This window comes from Pholcus phalangioides, unplaced genomic scaffold, assembly GCF_987345545.1.
Source record: "Pholcus phalangioides strain wild (caught in Gottingen) unplaced genomic scaffold, Ppha-v1.0 ptg000011l_1, whole genome shotgun sequence".
NCBI lineage: Eukaryota > Metazoa > Arthropoda > Arachnida > Araneae > Pholcidae > Pholcus > Pholcus phalangioides.
In genome coordinates this window covers 2,138,078-2,145,639 of record NW_028301604.1, presented here as the reverse complement: position 1 = coordinate 2,145,639, position 7,562 = coordinate 2,138,078, and the positions used below count along the sequence as shown (strand labels likewise).

Genomic DNA, 7,562 nt, shown 5'->3' with positions numbered 1-7,562 from the left:
TCAGAGGGGCGGAAAATTTGAGGAATGAGAGGTCAAGAAAATTAATAAAATGGCAAAATTTGTATAGCCTACTTGTGGTAAAATAATGCATCCGTTTTTGCCTAAAGAACGAGTGACTAAGACAGTAAGTCACCTAGAGAGTTTGAACATTGAAGGGCAGGACACACACCCCGCTTAACGACCATATATCTAGAGAGTTTGCAACATGTGAGTGAAGAAAAGAATGGCCTAAAGAGTGAGGAACCAGGTCAACGTGTGATCAAAAGAGTGACCTGGAGAGGAAGGAACCAGGTCAGGGAAGTGACTGAAATATTGTGTAAGCTCGTGAATGGCAAAAGAGTGACCTAGAGAGTGAAGTAGAAGGTCGTTGAACAACCAAAATAGTGATCAAGATATTGTGTAAGTAAGGGGAGTGACCAAAACAATGTGCAAGCGCGTGAGTGACCAAAATATTAACCTGGAGAGCAAGGATGATTAGGTCATAGTGAATGACCTAAATAACTTGCAAGCATGTGAGCTTCCATAAAAATGTACAAGCACGTAAATTACGAAAAGTGACCTAGATATTTTAAGCATTGGAGTGACCAAAAGAGTGCGCAAGCATGTGAGTGGCCAAAAAATTTGCGCAAGCGAGTGACCAAAAGGGTGTGCAAGCGAGTCATGAAAAGGGTGATCTTAAGAGCAAGGGTCAGTAAGCGACTAAAAGAGCGACCTAAAGAGTTTTCAAGCATGTGAGTGACAAAAACAGCGTGCAAGCACGTGAATGACGAAAAAGTGACCTAGAGAGTGGGTGTGACCAAAAGAGTGACCTACAGAGCAAAGGACCGGGTAAGTGAGCGATTAAGAAAGTGTTCAAGCACGTGAGTCAACAAAACAGTAACTTAAAGACAGAGGCGTATTTTACAGGCCGACAAATTTGAGGAACGAGTGGTCAAGTAAATTAGACTAGAATGGGAGAAGAGTGGCAAATTAAATTATGTGTAGCGCTCCCACAGCCATAAATCCAATCAATTGCAAAGCCATAAATCCGCCCCTGGAAATATCAAAACCGTCGAATGGAAATTTTGTCATTAACTCTTTTTGTTGACATTTCACTAGAACTAAAAATAGTTAGTTCGGTATTTTTTTCAAGGAATCGACACTATATTTATGTTCTTTGTAGGAAGAAAATATTAATATCACGTTAAATCAAGTATTTATCATTCAATATTTACCAACATCTGTTTCTCTTATCCTAAAATCTCCCCGCCTTTCTACAATATCTATTGCCGCAAACGAAACCACATTTTTTCGGAATGTGTACACTTTTTTTTTTCTTTCTTTTAGTGTAAAAAATGAAACAAAAATTAATTACAAATCCGTGAAAAAAAAAAAAGGAATTGGCGTATTTGGCGCGTAGGCGGGCATGGAGCTCTTCCTTATAGAAAAGAAGAGTGAGTGTTTGTGATGGAGGGGGGTTTTTGGCGCCAACGCTAATTCTCAACAAGGAAAATGTGAGGATTCGGTTTTTTTGTCAGGTGTTGCGTATTCGCGGTTGCGTTAAGTTGTTGTTGGAGGAATGTCGAGAAGCCACCTGTGCCTCATCATGACTAGAATGTAGCACGTGCTGGTACGGAAACTACATCAGGTATTTATATGCTTGGTTTTAATGATGAATATTTTCGTTTACATTTATTATATTGCAGCTTGTGTGGTCGATAATGATAATTTTTTTTTCTAATGTCTCGTCTAAAAATATAATTTCAGATGTGAAAAATTGATTTAAAATGTAAAAACTAAATTAATTCAGAAAAAATTAAATTCGTAGTACATGCGTCGTATAAATTTAAAATTATTACGTGAATATATGTATAAATTTTCGAAAACATAAATAAGTTGTATTTTATTGATTAAAACTGGTACCCGGAGGAGTAGTAATTTGCAATTGCGAAATAAAAATTAATAACAAATGTTTAGATGCTTTTCGTCCGTGGCTGACAATGTTAGCAGTTAGATTTGGAGAGAACTGCCTTGTAATAGAGAAATCCAAAAAAAACTTATTTGATGCGATTAATCAATTCAATTACTGTTTTTAAAATTTTCCTTCAAGTTATTTTTTGTTTGCAATGTAGTTCGTACTATCTTTTAATCCAGTGGTTATGAAAGTGTGCGTCGAGGCTCCTAGGAGCACGTCGTGGTGAGTTGGCAATATTGCTGTGTGCACTATTTGGTGCTTAAGAGGGTTCTTTGTGAGAATATCTCGAGGAGCCGCGGTGACTATTGACCATGACAAGGGAGCCTCGGTTGACAAAAGTTTGAGAACCATTGTTTTAATCGATTAGAAGATAAATTCGATATGTTTCTGTCGTTCTGAGTTTGTTGTTTGTATAGTTTCATTGGTTGATCTTGTAATAATTTCATTCTGGAATATGGACATATCCAAAAAACTCATTGCAGAGAAAATATTTCTAGAATTTATCGCTCAAAAACAGAGCCTTGAACGAACTAAAAAAAACAACTGTAACTATGAGAAATTTCACTTGCCAAATGGGTTTGTTATTTAGAGGAAAACAATAACTTATCATCACCAGACACCTCATTTATCAGTCGCGTAATGAGAGATTTTCTAGAGAAGTGAATAATTCAACTAGCGGTACTTGCTTATTTATTGCTTTCCCTTCTCTCTCACTAGATTATGAAATGAGTTATTAGTGTGGTCGTTTGATTGACTTGGTGGTTTCCCGGAAGTCCCAAGAAGCTCGTTATTCTTAAATGCTCATAAATAAACCAATCAGTTTTGGTGGAAGTCGGAAATGGGAAAAGGTGTAGAACAAATACCAAAATTAGTTCCTCGTACTTTGATTGCGAAATTCATTGGTCTATGAATCTTGCTTATGAACGAAATAACCATCGGTCAAAAAAAAATGATGATTAAAGAAGTTCTATTATTTTCTACAAATTTGAATTTTCTTAAATGTATTCACAACGTTTCAATTTTTTTTTCTGTGTCAGAAATTTATTGCATTGTGTTGAGTTTTTTCTGAATATATTTGTTGAAAATATAGACCACCACGTAAAAGGAAAAAAACCATTCGACATAAATTAGTGCATCATATGATAAATTAAAAAAAAATGTTTTGAATCACTTCTACGGAAACGTCTAACCCATAGTCTCCCAAACCTTTTGTTCCATCGCCCCCTTCATCAGAAATTTTTTCCTCTTATCGCCCCCCAACTCAAGTAAACTTATAGGATCCTATGTTAAATCAGTATGTTCTATCGCCCCCTTGGACCATACCATCGCCCACCAGGGGGTGATATTGCCCACTTTGGGAAACACTGGTCTAACCCTACCTTTTTGATGGTCGACAAAATCCCAATTTCGAGAGTAAGATATTTGACAATGTACATAAGAAGAGAAGAAAATGGTATTGTTATGGCATTAAAAGGATTTTGTGACGTTCACGTTGACCCAAGAATGAATATTATCTAAATTCGTGAATTGCCTCTTCTCCATCAGAAACTTCGAAAACAGCTTCTTCATCTATACAGCCTCTTAAAGTTGTCTATTCAGTCAAGTTCCATAGTGACGGATACAAGAAAAGCAACGCGGATAAATATCACCGCTCTCAAACAACACATAACGAACATAAAAGTTTTTACTACTTGACTTCATAGATGATGAAAATTGAGCCCAGCATTGTTCCCGGGAAAAAAAAAGAAAGAAAAGAACGTGAAACTCCGTCAAAACTTAAAGTCGCAGAGTATAAAAGTTGGACTTTATGTCAAGGACGGGTGTCGAGTTGCAGTCGTTAACGGGAGTTATTTCTCTTCAAGACCCGAGCCTAGAGTGTTGAGCTCCAGGCCTTTCGATTCTATTTGTTCATTCTTATCTTTTCAAATATTCTTTGTGTTCGGGAACAAGTTACACCCGCACCATCTTTTTCATATGGTGGAGTTACAGAAATGCACTGCAGTGACAAATAATTCTCTTGGAGTACCTAATTCAATTTTCACCTAATTCGATTTTTTTGTCAGTTGGTGTTTACTTGAATTTCTTGTGAAACTCTTTTTTGGATATGGAACTTCATCAAAACAATCCATTGAATTTATTGGCTTTTCTTCATTCGGCAATACAGGTGAAACTATTCCATGCAATGCGCAGATATTATGTTTTTCAGGAAGCTATTCACGAAGATGAAACCACATTAAAAGTTCATTCCTGTAGATATACAGGATGTGCATAGCTAATAGGTCGTATGGCATTTTACTGTTGAACCGTTGATCCTGAAGCCATACTTCTAATTAGAAAAAGTATCCAAATAACGTGGGGACCTAAGATACGTCATTCATATTGCAAGGGGTTGTATAGTTATGAAAGGACATCCTGTGCTCAAAAACCCGATTAGAAAGTTATTGCCCTGTCTCTCCTGAGGTCAAAAAAGGAATTCCATGTTTTTTCGTTCCACGTTAACATGTTTTCCATTCGCTGAGATATTTGAATTTAAAAAGAATGGAGAAACATTGTGGGAAAAACAGCACAAACTAACGGAAAATGCTGTGCCCCTTATTTATGCTGCCCTCCCCCCAATTTTTCCATATTTAAGAATTCACACATCTCAGCGAATGGAAAACATGGAAACGTGGAAATTCTTTTGTTGACCTCAGAAGAGAGAGGGCAATAACTTTCTAATTGGGGTTTTCAGCACAGGGTGTCCATATAGAAAGTTAATATTTTTATTTTAATAATTGTACAACCCCTTACAATATAAATGACGTATCTGAGGTCGACACGTTACTTGGATATTTTTTCTAATTGAAAGTATGCCTAAAGGATGAATGTTTCGAAAGTAAATTGTTGTGCCAGCTGTTAGATATGGACACCCGAGAGGCGTGGTGGTAAGATGCTCGTCTACCACTGTGAAGGTTGCCGTGATTCAAACCCGAGGGAGGATATAGAAACGATATATTCCTTAGCGAGCTTGAGGCGACCACCGATAGATACCGCCTTCATTTCCAACGCATCTCATTAATAGCAGTAATTTGCATCTCATTAATGGCAATAATGGCGATATGGCCAGAGTTGGTGTTTGGTGAAGTAGTTTGTAGACCCAGTTTCACTGGGGTCAATCTCATTAGAGTTCGTGTGTCACCCTATCCATTTGTGATTTGGTCAGCTATTAGATATGAACCCTGTATAAGTTTACCGGAGTCTTGAGATGATAAAAGCACTTTTCGATTTGAAGCTGGCTAAATTTGTTTCCCTCCAATTTTTAAAATTTGGGGCCATTTGAGTATTACGTGAACAAAATTCTTGTCATTTAACGCTCCCCCCCTCACCGTCAGCAAAATTAAGTGGAGCTGACACGACCCCTTTCCCCCTCCAACGTTATTTGATGTGAAGCAAGTAAGAAAAGTTAGACTTCCCAGCATCATCACACTTTGCATGAAGTGGACAACCATTAATTGCACCCCACCTAACATCTAGCTAGCACAGACTAAAAATTTACTTTCTCGATTCTTCATCGACAGTAATGCCACGGTCACCCCAATAAGAGCCAAAGCGGTCATGAGGGAATACCAGACCAGTCATTTTCCGATTAGGGGCCGTTCAAGTAATACGTAAGCAAATTTTTAGCCATTTTTGACCCCCCTCCCCCCCTCTTGTCAGCAAAAGTCAGCAAAACGCTGACCCCCCTTCCCCCCCCCGTCAGCAAAATTTCGTCATCAGCTCTGCCTCCCTGAATCCTAACTCATATTATCCGTATTATCCATATATCTCGCATTATCCAAACCCCCCTCCCCCCCCCCCTTGTCATCAAGAGTCAGCAAATCGGAACCCCCCCCCCCCATCGATGATGACGTAATACTTGAACGGCCCCTTAGTGTGGAGCCATTCTGCACTACTCTGTTCACCACACTTCGTTTAGGAATGAATGATGCATCCAGATTATATATTTTTCAGTGTTGTATAACGAATGCCATTACCACAGTACAGAGACGTGATATTGAAAATATATTGGTTGAGCTTGAAAACAAAAAGCGCCATAAGCTTATTGTAGGAGTTTGCTATAACCCACCGAATCGGGATCCAAACTATATTTCCAAGCTTCAAGAAGAAATTTCGTACATGCTTAAACATAAGAGGGTAGTAATATTAGGGGATATTAATTATCCGGGCATCGATTGGGAGAGCCTATCGGCTAGGGATCAATATGAGAGAGATTTTCTTAAGTTGGTGCTTGATAATTTCTTGTATCAGCAGGCATCAGAAGCTACTATAGGGACACTTCTATTTTGGATTTTATTCTCACTAGTTCCGAGGATCTTGTTGAACATGTTTCGGTTGGCGACGACTTTTCTTCTAGTGATCATCGGGTTATTAACTTTTGTTTGAAGCTCCTTCGGGGATAAACCGCACAATAAAAGAATGGTTAATTTTTCCTGACACAGGGGTACAACAAAAAAAAAACGGCGACTTGACCGCAGCAAAAAATTGCTACCGCAGGGAGTTCCCCCGTCGAGGGGTTAGCGCACCAACCTCTCGATGAGTATAAAAAACGAGCCTGCCGTTCGGAATCGGCAAAAAATTGTAGGTCCCGGTCTGATTAGCCCTTGTGTGCAGAAAATGACCGTGGTGCGACAAAAATGATCAAAATGATCAAATGATCAAACTTTTGAAGGAAAGTTTAGGGTTAATTTTTTAAAAACGTGTTGGTATCAATGGGTGTGGTAGGTCAGTGGGAAGGATTCAGAACGAAACTCTCCTCTGTTTTCCATGTGTGGTCATACTTTTTTCTTAAAAAGCGGGTTTGTTCATCGCACCCCCTCTGGTTCACGGATAATCTTTATCTTGAAAAAAGAAAAGCGAATATAATGCTCGGTTTCGTTCTTAAAAAGGTTGTTCGCGTTCTTCTAAAGTCATTCTTTCACTTTTCTGAGACCTAGTTCGTCCTGGACTGGAGTATGTCAAAGTTTTGCATACCATACCTATATAGGGACATTGACTTGGTTGAAGGTGTGCAGAGAAGAACTGTGCGTTCTCTTATTGGTACACAAGGCTTGAGCTATGAAGAGAGACTTGAATTTGTTTACATTGGAAGAACGCAGGTGTCGGGGGGATATGATTGAAGTGTTCAAATTTTCAACAGGATGAATAAAATGGAGCATGAGTTATCAATACATCGTCAATCAACTGCTTAGACAAGGGGACACCATAGGATTGTGAATAAATGGAACAGCTTACCTCTGGGGGTCGTGAATTCTAACACAATTGATAGGTTTAAAAAGTAGTACGATAGACGCAGTGGGATAAATCTAGAAGCTATCCATACTTAGATAAGGCAACCATAATCTTTTTTATGGGCATTGAATTTTTTTATATTTGTGATATATGCTTTTATATTGGGTTGCTGTGTTTTGCTTATATTTGAAATTCATATTTTTTAATGGCACAATTTTTTCAGCCACCTCGTTCGGCAATTTGCCTTTTGCGGCCATTGTATTACTATCTGGTATCTTGGATTTTCGTTTGGTCTTCCACCAACTGTAATAATCATTGCGGGCTTAACCAACACCATCTA

The 7,562-nt window shown here is 38.4% G+C and overlaps 1 protein-coding gene across 2 annotated transcripts in view; it reads left to right on the top strand.

Moving 5' to 3' along the window:
- Nucleotides 1-1,473: 1,473 nt before the first annotated feature.
- Nucleotides 1,474-7,562, top strand: part of LOC149079935 (proton channel OtopLc-like) — a 32,059-nt gene continuing 25,970 nt past the window's right edge. Inside the window, exon 1 of one of the 2 annotated variants that reach the window (XM_089238822.1) lies at nucleotides 1,474-1,627. The gene's annotated coding sequence lies outside the window, so the exon portion shown is untranslated. The remainder of the gene's footprint in view (nucleotides 1,628-7,562) is intronic. The other variant, XM_089238824.1, reaches the window with a different exon arrangement.